Source organism: Suncus etruscus, chromosome 16, assembly GCF_024139225.1.
Source record: "Suncus etruscus isolate mSunEtr1 chromosome 16, mSunEtr1.pri.cur, whole genome shotgun sequence".
Taxonomy (NCBI): domain Eukaryota; kingdom Metazoa; phylum Chordata; class Mammalia; order Eulipotyphla; family Soricidae; genus Suncus; species Suncus etruscus.
In genome coordinates, this window is record NC_064863.1 from 40,938,183 (window position 1) to 40,955,041 (window position 16,859).

A 16,859-nucleotide genomic window follows, 5' to 3' on the forward strand; every position below is an offset into this window, starting at 1 on the left:
GTTTGTTGTCATAATTACTAAATTATGGGGCGTGTAAGAAGAAAGAACTATTAGAGAGCTACTGTGTTTGAAACTAGACTGATTTTAAAGGTATCTTCTTCAACTTCCTCTTAAGGATGAAAAAGAGAGCCTTTTAAAAAGTAAACATAACCAGTGGTTAAAGCAAACTTAGACTATCATATCCAATGAGGATTGTATTTTATTGCATACAACCATCCTGTTGACTCTTAGATAGTAAAAAAAAGTTATCTCTTTCTCATGCTGAGCTGCAAGGAGATTGATGAGTAGATTGCACTAAAAGTATGGTAAGTTCTTTTAAGGTGCTGCTAAAATGTGAATACTTTTAATTTCTGTGAAAATAGTTTTTATGCAAAGAAATATTATATTAATGTTAAATGGATCCATCAACCATTATTGCAACTTTGCTATAACCCTGCTTCACCACTTCTCTATGATTCTTTGCAGACACTAATTTGACCAAACTCCAGGTATGCCGTATACTGATATCATCAGGGCTTTGTTGAAACAAGCGCTGGCACCCTCCCCTCATATACCATTTCAAGGAGGTCTGGCAGTTGTAACCATGCCCACACAGTCTCCATGTTCACATCAGACCAGCTCCATAGAGTTACTTTTTTCTTAAAAGAGATGTAAGCCAAGCCATGAAAATCATGGATACACCAGCCACACAGATGAAAGCTGGCAATCTTGGGTGGAGAGAGCCAGCCAAGCCCCCACCTGCTAAAACAGCACCTGCTGCATACATCACCCATAATCGATGCATTATTTATGGCCTTGCATCACCACTTCTCTACAATTCTCAGAATCCAGAGACACCAATCTGACCAAACTCCAGGTTTGCTGGTATTTGGACTGATATAACCAATTGAATGAATTGAATGTGAATTGAATGTGGCACCCTCCATATCACCAATTGAATGAATTGAATGTGAATTGAATGTGCCACCCTCCATGCTACACACATTCTACTATTTCTGGGAGACCTGATAGCTGAGAACATGCCTCACAGAACTACAGTAATAGTGCTTTGAATTCCTGGACAGCTTCACTTGTTTGATACTGTTTGATACTATCATCCCGATAGGACCATACCAATTTAGATGCCAATGTGTAGTGAGGTCACTAAATGTTTGAAAACAAAGGAAATAGTAACACAATGGCCAGCTAGCAACAAGAGCTTACTAAATCTGCCAATACCTTAGTGACTCATTGAAGATACAATAATTTTTACAAATTTGCTTGTGCCTGTTTTTTTTAATAATTCTTTTTTTCTTCCTCTTTATTTTTAATTTCTATTCTTTTTAAAATAACTTTGCTCTCTCTTATCTGGAAACAAATGAGTTATGGTCAACTATGTGATGAATGTTCTTGAGATAAAGTAAAAACAACAAAGTCAAAAGAATTATTGTATAAAGGAGAAGAATTGAGAGTACGTTAAAGGATAATATCCTCTGCTTAGCATCTGTAAAAGTGACATTAATGGAATATCCATATGCAGATAATGTTTACAAGAATTGTAGTAAAAGTCTTCTTCTGAACCCAGAGGTAGTACAGAGATGGCATTTGCTTTCATGATATTAATCCCTGGTTATATTAACTCCTGGCACCACCAGGAGTGAATTCTGAGATAGCTGGGAGTAAACCCTGGGAACATTGGGTCTAGCCCCCAAAACTAAAATAAAACAAAAACCTCAGTCAACCAATAACAGAAAATTAAACAAATATTGCTAATAAATAATTGAAGAGTTGGGAGCATTACAACTCAGAGCTTTGTAGCCCTGTTGAGCACAGCAGCAACTCCTGAGTTAAAAAAAAAATTAAAGGAAAAAATTTTAAATATATGCTGTCATAAAAGAACGCATCACCAGACTTCCAAATAATGAATTCTGCCTGGACATTTGAAATAAAATTTGATTTACAGAATTGCACTGAACACATTTTTTGAGGAACTTTCATTTTGGTAAACAGAAAAATAAATTATTTGTTTGCTCTGCACTCACAGTGGGTTCAGTATATATGTCTCCTAGATGACAGATGGTCCAAATTATTCTGAACATTAAACATTCTACCCTGGTGGATTGAAGCAGTAACAGTTTTCAGCAGAATCGTCAATGCCAGCATGTGCCAGCAAAAGCAGTTTCAAGCACAGTGAGGGAGTCAGCCCCTTGGGGATCTTGCCCCTTCATTTTCTCTCTCTCATTTCTGTATGTTTGATCAACAAAGACAACAGTTGGTATATATTTTACATTCTTCCCTCAAGGTCCAAATTATCACTTTAGCAAATAGCCTTGAACTTCTAATTGGGAGCTGACAGATAACTTTTATAATCAATGGGAAATTGATAATGTGGGCCAGCCATAAGTATATGAGGATAGGAAAGGCTTGTCTTTTTTACCCTTCTATTCTTTAATACTTATTTGCATATTTGATTCCCTTTCATTTCTTGTTTTTCATATGTCTGCTTTATCCTTGTTTGTAAAACCAATCCAACAATTGTTTGCTTATGAAGCTTATATAGCCTTTGAGACAACTGTCAACCTTGGAGTCTTACATTCCAAATTATAACCTCAGACTCCAAACCTCAGACTTTGTTTTTAGTTTTTCATGTATCTCTTCACTTTAAAAAATATAACAAAAGGAAGACAATTTTTAAAGAGATAACCAAACAAAGACCCATAGTGTGTTCTGTGATGGTTAATATTTTTGTGTCAAGAGAGTAACCAGATATTTAATCAAAGATTATTTAAGGTGTTTCACTCAAAGACTTTTAGATCACAGAACTTTGTATTAACTTAAAAATTTTAAAGCATGTTGTATACATGAATTAAAAATTAAAAGACATTCTACTGAATAGGAAAATATTTGTACATCATACATCTAATAATGGATTAATGTGCAATATATTTAAAGAAATCATAAAACTCAACACAAAAGTTCCAATAAAAATGGACAGATGAGCTAAATGGATATTTCTCCAGAGAAAGAGAGACAGAGAGAGAGACCAATGATAGCAAAGGGAAGTACAGATAAAGATCTGAGGGCTCTTAATGAAAATTATCAGAATACCCTGCCACCCTATCATAGGAAGTCCAGTCTTTTATCTTTTATCTATTTTCCTCCTGGAGGAAGACAATCTTCAGAGATTTACTTTAGCTTCCTGTTTCTTCACATTCCTTTAGGAAATGTAACACACACAAACATACACGCGCACACACACACACACACACACACACACACACACACCACCTTAGGCTTAGTTAGCATTAGTTAGGAATTTGTTTAACTGCCCAACTTTATAGGATTGATTATTCCTGAACAATAAATATCCTACCTAGAGGACAGTCTTAGCTGAGAGCCTCCTGACCCATGCTTGTCTTTCTTATGTCTGTTTTGTTTTCTTAAACTTTATGGCATCTCTGCTTCAGGCCTATTCACCTGGGCTGGAATTTTGCAGAGGGAAAGAGAGAGAAAGTGAGTCCGAGACAGGCAGGGATAGAGAAAGATAGACAGAGACAGAGGAAAACCAAACATACACATGCCCAGTATGCACATGAAAAAAACTGTTCATCATGACTTTTTCTTTAACTCAAGAAAATCCAAATCAAAACAAAACTAAGATATTGCCTTGCAATGGTCTGAGTCAGAAAAAATAATATAATATATACTGTCCAGATTGGAGAGGAAAAAATAAAACACCTTTGTTCACAGTTGGCAAGAATGCACTGTCTCTATAGAAAGCAGCATGGATATTATGGATATTGGGTAAAAGAATTAAAAATAGATTTGCCATTGATCCAACAATGCCCTCATAAATGCATATTTGAAAAACATAGATAGGATGTTGGAGGTAGCTCAACAGCAAATATTCAAACCAAAATAAATAAACACAAATATTTTCCTTGCAAGTGAGAGCCTTGATTTCAATCCCTGGTACCTCCACATGTGCTGAGCATGATTCTAACAGCTTTGCTGTCTAGGATATCTGCACAATGTGTACTATAAATTTACAGTTGTGGGATCCCCACAGTCATATCTATAAACCCAAACAACCATGTAGGTGAGTAACATAACTTAAGAATGCAAGTGAGCACAGATGAAGCACTGCAGTAAAAAGCATGAGAGTCTCAATGAGTACAACCATAAAGTGTCTCAAACAAATGATCACCTAAGCACAATTAGGAATAGCTTCTGAGTTCCGGGTACTAAATCAGATGTGGGTTTAATATAACTCCCCCACAACAAGAGACTTGGGAGATAGTGTGTGCCTCCAACCCTGGTTTAGTCTCTGGTACTATATAGCCCCGCAAACATCACTATTGTGATTGTCATGGTCCCTACAGCACCAGCCAAAGTAGCACCATAGGCCCTTGAATTGGACCACTATAAACGTGGTGGCCAAATATCACAGAGGTAGTTAGCTGCTAGGCCTCCTGAGCTCTTCTTGGTACACCCACCCCCTAACACACACAGAGAGAAGATGAAATTCTTGCCTTTTGTGACAACATAGATAGTACTAAGAGGGTTCATGGCAGGCAAATATGTCAGAAGGCAAAGGACAAATGCCAGATAATTCATTATGTGATTTTAAAGCAAAAGAACAAACAAAATAAAACCCTTGATTTTCACTGCAGAACTCAGGCTACCAGAGAGGTGATTGGGAGTGTGAATGAAGGACAAAGGACTTTGGTGGAGGATTATTGGTGATGGGCATGATGTAGTAACATGCATTTGAAGAGATGTGAACCTACAGTTCTAAAATATGTACAGTCTTGTCAGCCAAGGTTACCCAATTAAAAATAATGATTTCATTAAAATAAATTAATGAATACAATTTAAGAATAAAATGTAAGAATAAAATTTAAAAGTCTTTATTGGAAACTTGGTCTGTAACATGTGTTAACATGTAGGTGTTGTAAGTGATTGCAAGTCACTATCTGAATGTACTTATATCTTTAACTTAGTAGATATAGAGTAAAACTGATTATCCTCTGTAATATGGATGGGTCTTTTCAATTAGTTTGTTAGACTGGACCCAATGAGACGTGAAGACATCAGATAAAGATAATTAAAGTTTATTTAGAGCCAAGTTCTGAGGACACACAGGCCAAAGTGGCACCTAAGGCCTCAAGCTGTCTTTTTGCATACTTTTTACAGGTTTTCTTACACAAAGGCAGAAAGATAGAGTGAACTTCCTACCCCATTGAGTTATTCATGCTGGTGAGGGCTATTAGTCTTATTGGAGAGCCCATTCCTAGACTAATTGCTCCTGGGGTGTTTTTATAGCCCAACTGGGAAGTGTTTGTGTTTTGAGGCTAACTATTTGTCATAACCTAATCCTCATCTCTAAACTCTTCCCTAGGCTGAGTTATGCTACACAAAATAAGCAACACATGGGGCCAGAAAGATAGCATGAAGGTAAGGCATTTGCCTCGCATGCAGAAGGACGGTGGTTCGAATCCCAGCATCCTATATGGTTCCCCGAGCCTGCCAGGAGTGATTTCTGAGTGTAGAGCCAGAAGTAACCCCTGAGTATTTCCAGGTGTGACCCAAAAACAAAAACAAAAACAAACCAAACAAACAAAAAAAAGGCAACACATGGCAGTTAGGATATAAGCCCTATAGAAGGCTATACTGTTAATTCTTGCAGACCTCACAGTTGAAGTTGAAGGCCTTATTAGAAAATTGTTGACTCCTTAAAGAGAGGAGAATTCCAGGGGCAGACTGCCTTTGGACCAAACAACAACAGCTCTTCCCAGATTTTGTATTAGCCAGCATTTTTAATTCCTTAAAACTCTCTCAACATCTTCTCTTTCTCTCAATGTGTATTCACATGTATCAATCTTTCTGTTGTGAGTCTAGAGAATCCTGATGAATAAATATAACACCATTGAGCTTAAGTAATCATAGAACATCCTCAAGCCCCTTTAAGGTCCATTATGTATTTCTTTACTGTCACACAACTTTTTCTTTTTTTTCTTTTTTAATTTTTTAATTTTAATTATGAGAACAAGGATGCAAAGAAAGAGAACAAGGTAAAGTTACAATGGAAGGACAATACATAACATAATTCTCAGAAGTCCCCTTGCTGATATCCCAACTTTGAAATTTCATCCAAAGAACATTAAGATTGTAACACACTGTAATATTTCTTAACAGCACACAAGGCAATCTAAAGCCATAAAACTTACATAACTCCTTAGACATTATAGGCATAGCATTTTTTTTACATTTCCATATTCATGCATATTAGCTTAAGTTAACCTCAAATCTTAAGTGGGTTCTTTTAAAGATTAGAGTCAAAGGAGCACCGCAAAAATGGTGTTAGAGTGGCAATTGTTGTTTGCATAGGCCCACCAAAATATGAGGGACATGGAAAGAAATAACCTTGGTCTAAATACAAAAAGACCCGACCCCTGAAGGTTCCTGGCACAAGACCAACTCTAGGCTCCAGGCAAGCTAGATCGTCCAATCCAATACATTGTCTGTAGTGCCAACACACTTATATTTTTCACACAGTCTCTGTTGTTGGTATCAAGCTTCTGTATTAAAGATCCTGGAATCTGTATATCCAACATTGAAGTCAGGATGTGGAGCATCCTCTGGTTTCACCTCACAGTCAAAGTGCAACGCAGGGAGCTCTGTCCTGTAAGCAGGTCGTTGTTGTTGTTAAGTCTTCTCAGAGTTAATGGAAGTCTCTTTTATGCAGGACAATGTCTGAGCAGTGTAGAGTCTTCCTTGGTAGCGGATTGCTTCCATGTGATGCTATAGACCAGCCTGGATGGCTTCCCTGGTTCAGAGAAATGCCCTTTCTTCTGAGGTCTGTGCCAGGTCGTTATGTCAATGTTCAGGGTGTAAGGTCCCTTTGCACTATAAGATTTGTCTGTACCAATCTCTATTAGATAGGATCTTATTTATATGTATACTATTTTCCCATTTTAATGTGCCTATGCAAAAAAGGAGCAATGCCACGTGGTGTTCTTGGCGCATATGGGGGTGATAAGAACAATTATGGTTCAATCATAAGCATTAATCTGGGGGACTCTTTCTCTAAGATTCCTTGTTAAACAGCTCAAAAAGAGAAGATGAAAAGTGGTTAGAATCATCACTATATAAGACAGCATTTAGTAAGAATTATAGCTGTCAGAGAAAAAACACAAAATATTCTAGAGAAATACGTGTCCATTTTATGTATCTTGAAACAGTTTGGGGTTGTTACACACAATACACGCCTTTGGTCTGTGATAAGGCTTGTACACTACTGATTAAAAAGAGTAATGTAGATTAGAGATGTTTTGGGGGGGGATAGAGAGTAAAGGGATAAAAAAGAGCTTTGTAGGGATGTGGGAAAGGGCACAATACAAAATAAAGATTCCGGATACGTAAAACGTAACATAACAGTAAGGTTCTGTAGTTTTGGGATGCATAGGGAGGGATTTCTCCCCCCTCCCCCCAGGGCCCGATTAACCAGGCGTGGCCGTGAAGACCCACCAGGTTTGGGGGGATCTTGGTCCCCTGGACTAGGAGTTCAGCCCAGGGGGCCTGTGGCTAGCTGTCCTTCCCAGAGCCCCCAACATACCAGTCAAAGACCCAGAAATCCTGGCATGTCACACAACTTTTTCTAATGTGACTTTTTCTGGTAATGAAGGAAGACAGTTGATTTTTAAAAAAAAATCACCTGAAGAAGGGATTTGGCACTTCACCCAATATCTTCAGAACCACTGCTGCATTTAGCACAGAAATTTATATTAGGCTTAGGGTAGCACCTAAGTAAAAAGAATAATAATGCCACTTTCTATGATCATTAAAGTTATGGATATACCATTTACAAACTACTGAGCTGAGTTATGTGGGTACAGTCTGCTCTTCTGAAGAACTCAGAATTTTGACAATAATCGCAGATAATCAACATGCAAGTTTCCCACTCTCTGTAGGACCATTCCTGTTTGTTATGATTTAGTAGTTTATACTTTGGGTTTGGGAGCACTATTACTATTCACTAACATAAAACATTTTTGAGCAATCCTACGAAAGCATGACAAATGAGAACATTCTGCTTATGAATAGCATGGTAGAACTGTTTCTGCCAACCATGGAACCCAAATTGCTGTGTAGGACTCTATTCCACCTTAGTTTTCTTATTACAGAAAAGAGAGGAACTTTCAAAGATGTAAGTGCATTCCTAGCTTATCAGAGAAACTCCAGTTCTTTTTCTCAGGCATTGATTTAACATCTTTCATATATCTGTGCCTACCTGAACCATAGCTCTTACATTGATTATTATAGCACAGGTCTGATCACAATGATTCTTTCCCAAAACCTGCCCAGTAGAGTTTTCAATCTTTTTCTCTACTCTTCACTGATCTCATAATAACTATTCTGTCACATGTGCTCCTACTTCAATATAACTGTGTTATCTCCTATTGTTTTGTTTTGAGCCAGACATCCTTCCTTTCCCTACCTCTAGTCCCCCCCCCCCAATATTAAATTATCAAAACCATGTGAATAACAAATACCTTGTAAGGACTAAGGAAATCCTACAGAAAAATTAATTCCCTGTCAGAGTGAAGGATGTGACTCAGCAGTAAAGTTTATGTTCTGCATAAAAGTGATCTGTGTTTTAACTCTAGCCCAGCATTGCAATACTATATATGTATATATTTATATATACATATATCTGTATAATAGCTATAATGTATTAGCTCCCTGATTTTATAGTCTTAACTACCTGATTTATATTTCCATACAAGCATTTTCTATTAACATTAATAAAGACAATAAATAAACCTTTGTTCTAGTAAAGCCCACAGGCCATTATTTAGGTTCTGTAGTGGTATTTTAGGGAGAAGCAGGGAAATCATTCTAAATGAAAACAAGATAATTTATTTCAAATAGCTCAACATTTATGAAGATGAAGGCTTCTGCAAGACCAATAAACTTGGCCTGAAACATTCCTCTGGTAGGATGAAGGCCCAAAACTTATGTGTGCATCAGCATTTAGTGTGCTAGTCGCTGGCTTGCCAATCTGCCTGGACCAGAAGATACACCAGGGATGAACAGAGCAGAATTTGATGGAGAATTGGGAAGGAAAAACAGTAGCATGTGTAAATGAAAGGGCACTCTGCAACAGGAAGAGGTAATTGAAGATTACTGAAAATATATAGTTGAAGATCAGTAGATGAAAACATAGTTTGAAGTTCTTAGATATACACCATAACTAACTGCATTAAAATTAGATTAATAGGGCACTTACACCAAAGGAAAAGCTAGGAGTCAAACACCTGCCTTCCTCCTTTCATTATTCTTTCCTCCCTCCAACCCCTCCCTCCCTCTGTTTCTTCCTTTCTTCTTTTTTTCCTTCCTTCCTTCTATTCTTCCTTCCTTCCTTCTCTCTCTCCCTCCTTTCCTTCTCTCCTTCACTTCCTCCCTCCTTCTCCCCTTTCTCTCCCTCCCTCCCTCTCTCCTTTTGTTCCTTTGTTCCTTCCTTCCTTCCTCCCCTCCTTCCTTCCTTCCTTCCCTCCCTCCCTCCTTCCCCCCTTCTTTCTTTCTCCCTCCCTCTCTCCTTTTGTTCCTTCATTCCTTCCTTTCTCTCCTCCTTCCTTCTCTTTTCTTATCTCCCTCATTCCCTTCCTTCTTATCTTCCTTCCTTCTCCCTCCTTTCTTCTCTCCCTCCATCCTTTCCTTCCTACTTCCTTCCCTCCTTTCTTATCTCCCTCCCTCCCTTTCTTTCTACCTTCCTTCCTTCACTCCTTTCTTCTCTCCCTCCCCCTTTTTCTTCTTTCCTTCCTTCCTTCCTTCTCTCCTCCCTCCTTCCTTCTTTCTCTCCTCTCCCTCCCTCCCTCCCTCCTTTCTCTCCCTCCCTCCTTTTCTCTCCTTTCATTTCTTCCTCCCTCCCCTCCTTCCTTCTCTCCTTCCTTCCTTCCTCCCTTCCTTTCTTCCTTCTCCCTCCTTCCTTCTCTCCCTCTTTCCCTTCCTACCTCCCTTCCTTCCTTCTCCCTCCTTCCTTCTCTTCCTCCCTTCCTTCCTTTCTTCTCCCTCCTTTCTTCTATCACTCCCTCCCTTCCTACCTACTTTTCTTCCTTCACTTCTTTCTTCTCTCCCTCCCTTCCCTCCTTTCTTCTTCTTTCCCTCCCCCTTTCTTCCCTCCTTCCTTCTTTCCCTTCCTCCCTACTTTTTCCTTCCTTCTTTTCCTCCCATTCTCTCTCCCTCCTTTCCTTCTTTCCTTTCTTCCTTCCTTCCTTCCTGCCCTGCCCACCCGCCAGTCTCCATATAAGGATTTAAAAAAACTTGAAAGAGCTCAGCAGGCTAGGCATGTAGGAGGCTCATGTTCAATCCCCAGCACTGCATATATTTCCCCCAAGGCCTGCAGGGAATGATCCCTGAGCACTACCAAGTATGGCCCAAATCAAAGAAAAACTAATTGAAAACAACAAAAGTTTTTTCAAAACGTTTTTCTTCAGAAAAAGAAAAAGTGTCAAAGAGATAGTAGCGGAGTAAGAAAGGCAATTTCTTTGCACATAGTAGATATTGATTTCTTTTCCAGTTTTGCCTATTAGCCCTAACACACACTAGCCAGTTATAAGTGACCACTAAGACTAGAGCCAGGACTAACTCCTGTGCAAAGTATAGTCCTAATTCCAACCTACAACAAAATGAAGAAAATAAAAAAGAACAAAGTATGGTTGAATGTTGTGCATGTAAATATTTTAGGGGATTATTATGTTACTAACCCTAACCTGATTGGTGATTGTGCCCTACCCTAGGGTGTGACCTGGCATTCTGCCCCCACCCTAGGGTAGAACCTGATTCTGCTCCCACCATTGGTTGGTATCTGATCCCACCATTGGGTGGTACCTGATTCTGGGGGATAAAAACAAGGGTCTGTGGAAGGCAAGGGGCTTTTTGGCAGGAACTGATGCTGAGGCTTTGGACTTCAGTCTTGTCCACCGAATAAAGTTAATATTTCCACAAGCCTGACTGTCTGCGAGCTATTTACACGCCGTTTCACCTCAGAACTGTTGGCTAGAAAGGGTGGCAGATGCGTGCTCCAAGCTGGAAGAGAAAGGCCTCATCCTCCATCCCTCCATCAGTCAACCTCTTCTGGGGCTGACTTGCAACAGTTGAACATCAGCAGCTCTGTAAAGACTGAAGTAGATTAGACAATAAAGACAGTTGTCACAATGGAAAACAGTTGGCAAACTGAACCTAATAACTTGAGTTGGGACTTGAGATAAGGTGATTTTAGAAAAGCAGAGAATGAAACTAAACTGGGCATTGGTATTTAAAACATTAGGAAGAATTTAAGTTATGTCCCACTTGATTTTGGAAATGTAACAAAGTAAGAGAGAAAGCTACTGTTTTAGTAAAATTGATAGAAAGGTTTATTTAGCTTTCTTTTTTTCTTCTTTCTCTTGATTTAATTCATTCATTCCTTCTACCTCCTTTCTTATTTTCAATTTTTCCTTTCTGCCCTCTATTGCTTCCTTCTGTTATCTTATTTTCCTCTTCTTTATCATTCTCACTATTAGTATGGAGATGATATATATTCTCTAACTTAAATTTAAATATTTAATTTAGTAAAAAAGGTCATTAATAATTCATTTATTTTACTGGCTTTTAGGCCCCAAACCATGCTTCTTAGGGTGTAGTTCTAAGCTCTAGTATGTAGTGGGGTGCTCTAAGGTGTAGTTCTGACTCTAGTTTGGGCTCAAGGATCACACCTAGTGGGTTTCAGGAAAACAAAATCCCTGTCTCTGAGTCCATAAATCAATAATTTAAAGATAGAGGTCATACTGATGGTATTATGGCTACTACCAGATAGGTGTTCTGGGTTCACTCATGGTGGTACTTGGAGAACCAAGCTATATCCAAGGATAAAACCTCATATCTGCAAAGGATGTGATCCAGCTTTTTCAGACATTTGCTGATCCATATTTCCTCTTTTAAAGAAAACCACACAAATAATTAAGGCCTACACTTATGAGTAATAAAGATACATGTAGAATGCTGTTACTAAAAAGTATATATTTTCAAACATCAACAAGGCAATTGAAATCTTTGAATGGTTTGTCTGTTTCCCAGCAAATCATTTCACATGTGCCATCCTAATTTATTTAAAACTATGCTAAATTAGTTCAAAATAAAAAGTAGATTCTCAGGCCAGGTACTCGTCTTGGCTCTTTAATCTATGAAGTCATTATTTCACTTTGGGAAAATTATAAAATCTCTGAGTCTAAGATATGTCTTTTTAAAAATGAAGACAGATATCATGTGACAGATAAGAGGATTAAATTAAGCAGTAAACTACTTGGAACATATGTTAGAATAGATGTTTCATTAGGACTGGCTCAGTAAATTTTAAAAGAAGAAAATTGATTTGGGGAGATGGGTGGGGTGCACACTTTCTGTGTGGAAGCCCCAGGGTTTATCCCTAGCCCCACATAGTTCCTAGAATACTAGCATGAGTGACAATAAACACCTAAAGGGAGAAAAACCCACCTATTCCCCTCCTCCAGCACTGGCCCAGCAGTAGCCACAAAGCAACTAAAAAAAAACCAAAATGCAAAAAATAAAAGAGATGAAGAAAGAGCTATGAAAGTTAGAACTCAGCTATAAAAGTTAGAACTCCGCTACAAGGTACAAGTGATTTTTGTTTATTTATTTTTTATAATTGCATTTATTTTATAATTGCATGAGGCATTGACCTCTTTTCTGTTTTCATCCAAAAGTTAGTCAGAAAGATGATCCTGGGAAATAAGCTTCTCTGTGTCTAGGCACACCCTGTAAATAAGATAAGTATTAAGAAAAAAAAAAGAGTAACTCATGAACAATCACTTCAAGTGTCATTTTAGAAAGCATATATCAAACACTTTAAAGCAAACAGAAAGAAGTTGTGTTATGTGTAATGTGCAAAATCAGGGAACAGGAACTGAGAGATTAATATTTCATGTTCACACATAAATGAATAATAAGTATGATTGGTCAAAGAGTTATGCTTTCTGTTTCATTAAAATGTTTTCTGATGAATAATCACTCTGTATTGCCAGGCTAACTTTTGAGTTTATTTAAAAAGAAAGAAAAATAAAAAGCCAGTAAATTGATAACTATCACAGTAAATGCCTACTATTTACTTTACACAGTGATTGCATTGCAGCTACATGATTTGATATATTCTTAAAAACACTGAGATAAATATATAAGAATCATTTTTATATATAGACTTAAAGATGATAACTGATATATTTAAAATGTTGCTAAGATTTAAAAGTCAAATAAAACCTATGTATTTGACAATTATGCCATTTGCTTCTGACTATTAATTATGAAGATATTTTTAAGAAGAAACTAATTACAAATAACTTCCCATTTGGGAAAGATGACATTTCCTCAGCTCTAATTCATATTCTTTGAACAGTTGATATTTCTATTTGTTTGTTTTTCATGACACCTATTGGTGTTCAAGACTCATTTCTGGCTTTTTTTCAGGGATCACTCAAGGTGGGCTCAGTGGTCCTGAGGACCATCCCAAATCAGTTGTGGAAATACAAGTTTCCTACACATTGTACTGTTTCTCTGGCCCTCACTTTAATAAATGATAGATTTATAAAAATGAAAGTATGTGTAAACTTATACATACTTTTGCTAGGGCCTACCAAACAATCAGTATTAGTTTTAAACATTAGATTTGAAATATTTAAATCATACTTATTTCTTTAGCCTTTTATTTAAATAATATATAGGAAAAGTTAGTACATATTTTTTCATTCTTTCTCTCTGAGGAAACAATTTTGATGCATATCTTACACATATTTTCTACTTGTATATTAAATATGTGAAAATATGTGTAAAAACAAGTTTCACTACAAGATGTTTCACATCATTCTGTGACTACTTTATATTTAATATAAATTTTATTTTAAGATAAAATTTAAATCTTAAATTAAATTAAATCTTGATTCTCAATCTTTGTAGCAGGTTTGAATCACTTAGGGAGAAAGGAAGAGAGAAAGAGAGAGAAAAGAGAAAGAGGAAGGAAGGAAGGAAGGAAGGAAGGAAGGAAGGAAGGAAGGAAGGAAGGAAGGAAGGAAGAAGGAAGGAAGGAAGGAAGGAAGGAAGGAAGGAAGGAAGGAAGGAAGGAAGGAAGGAAGGAAGGAAGGAAGGAAGGAAGAGAGAATAAAAGAGATAAAAAGGACCAGATGGCGCAACCCGTAAGGCGTCTGTGCCTTGAGCACTAGCCTAAGACAGACCATGGTTCAATCCCCCAGCGAACCATATAGTCCCCCAAGCCAGGAGCGATTTCTAAGCCTGGAGCCAGGAGTAACTCTTGAGCGTCACCGGGTGTGCCCCCCCCAAATAAAAATAAATAGTGGCCGGAGAGATAGCATAGAGGTAGGATATTTGCCTTGCATGCACAAGGACGGTGGTCCAAACCCTGCCAGGAGCTTGCCAGGAGCAGTTTCTGAGTGTAGAGCCAGGAGTAACCCCTGAGTGCTGCCTGGTGTGACCCAAAAACCAAAAAAAAAAAGAAGAAAAGAAAAGAAATAGAGATAGAGATAAAAGAGAAAGAAAAGAAAGAAAGGGGGAAAAGGAAGGAAGATGAAAAAAGGAAAGGAATGAGAAATAGAGAAAAGAGATAAAGAGAAATAAATTCTCCCAGTCAATATATACCAGTTTAATTTCCCTGGGTGGGGCCTTAGCATCAAGGTTCCCCAGTTGATTCTGAATTGTAGCTAGTTGGAACTACAGATTTAAATCATTCAAACAGGCTGCAAATACCAGCAGCCTGTCTCAGTTGTCCTGGGATGAGTCCTCAGGAAGGCCCTCTACAAAGATAACATTATTGGTGTTGAATGAAGGAACCAAGGATGACAGACTGAGAGATGAAGTTCCTCCAGAAGGTTGGTCGTACACAGGAAATGTAGGGGCGAGTCACATGATTTCATAAAAATGTTACCAGGGCCAGGAAGACAATCAGCCATGACTATTGATCCAGGCTGGGTTTCTGCCCAGGGTTGTCTAAAAACTCTAGAGGTTTGCCCTCACACGCTGAAGAAGTTCTCTAAATCTGGCATGAGTGCAGAAAGCCGCACCCAAAACTTGTTCCTCCTGGTCTGGGGTGCGGGAACTTGTCTGGTTTCTCCAGTTCTTGAGTCTGCAATTGTCCCCAGGCAGCCCACGTGTCTGTCCTGATGAATGCAGCAAAGAGGGGGAACGTTTGCAGGGCCACTCTAGCAACACAGTTAAGAAAAATGGAAGTTGGAGAACCCCAAATAGGAGAGTTCTATAAGTTTTTAAAAAAATTTTTTTAGTTTGAGAAAACAATGGTAATTATTCCATTTTGTCTGGATAATTGATAACCACTGATTCAGGTTTTTCAAAACTTTCCCTTTCTCAAAGGCACTAATTGGCCCAAAGTTCTGAGAAACCAGACAAGGCAAGAGAACTGATTTAGGAGCCAAAAAACTAAGTTCTTTATCACCAACTGTCTGACATAGTCAAAGCCTCATTATGCAAAAAAAGGAGTTGGCAGGTGTAGGAGGAAACAAAACCATCAAAGAAGGGAGAGAGTAGAAGGAAATGAATGAACAGAGTTCATTTTTTCTCTTCTAGTTTTACCTTATTATTAAAAATCTGGAACTGAAAAAAAAAACTGACAAGCTTTTCTAGATAAGTGAATGAACCATTAAGCAGAAGGTCAGCAAAACTAGCCAGAACCAAATCCTTGGACCGCAAGGCCATGCATGTGTAAAGCAAGGTACCAAAGTCAGAGGTGGGAGGGACTCTGAGGTCTCCCGCCACTGAGGCAGCTGCGAAGGGATGATGGATGGTAGACGTATCAGCTCCGCAGAAGGAGACCAGAGCGGGCAACTGACAAGCCACGCCCCGTGACGTCACCCGAAGGCGGGGCTGAAGGCGATTGGCTGAGGATGGAAACGGAAGGCTGGTCTTGGGCCTTTGGAAGTAAGTGATCAGAGGAGGAGCGCCGGGGGAGGGAGGTGGCCGGCGCTGCCCGGGGCTCGGGCACCGGCTCTGGCTGATGAGTTAGTTGGTGAGCTGAAAGTGATTTGATTTTTTTTTTTCCAAAGAGCGTAACACTCGATCCCTAGTTGGAAAATTTGTATTCAAATCTTTTCTTGAACCTTGGGACCCGCGATCATCATGCGGCGATGTCTGTTCCCCGGGCAGGACTAGGGAAGGGTAAGTTAGCAAAAAGCCTTGGGACAGCGTGGAAGGAATGTACTGTCCAGTCGTTATTCCTCTTTCTGTTTCTTTTCAGCTTCTCCCCACCCTTCCCGACTTTCTTTTCTCCACCCCCTAAAAATGTGCTCAGATTTGAAGGGCTTCCAGACTTAAAAGTTGACGTTGACTTTTAAACTTTTAAAGAGAAATGATGAAACCATTCTCAGTGGAATGATTTCAAAAAAGGGGGAGATGAAATTGAGCTAGTGTGTGTGTTGGCTGTGACAGATCCTGGTCTAAGGGAGCTGTGTCAAATCATTTGCACACTCTCAAAAAAGGTCTGTCAGGGTGTTGACATTTTAACCCGGTAAATAGCCCCTTAGAGTTGCTTGTTTCCATGAAAAACGGTCTTAGGGTGTCTTAGCGTTTACCCAGGTATGTTTTGTTTTGTTTTTAAAGAAATTTCACCAAAAAAAATTCTGCATTCACCCACATAAAGATTCTCTAAAATCTGGCTGGAGTTTCCCTCAGACACTGATTAGGAACCGCAGTTAGGCTTTACAGCTTAAGAGAGACTTTTATTTGCTTGTTGAAATCCTTCTCTAGTCTTGGTGACTTGGGAGCATTTTCCTTTCCAAAGGATCTGCACTATGTTAAAGCAC

General features: G+C 38.7%; 1 protein-coding gene across 1 annotated transcript in view; it reads left to right on the forward strand.

Annotated features, from left to right (window-relative positions):
- The first annotated feature begins 16,116 nt into the window (after positions 1 to 16,116).
- The window catches only part of ATP10D (ATPase phospholipid transporting 10D (putative)), a 110,909-nt gene continuing 110,166 nt past the window's right edge, over positions 16,117 to 16,859 (forward strand). The window contains exon 1 of the mRNA XM_049790207.1: positions 16,117 to 16,215. The gene's annotated coding sequence lies outside the window, so the exon portion shown is untranslated. The remainder of the gene's footprint in view (positions 16,216 to 16,859) is intronic.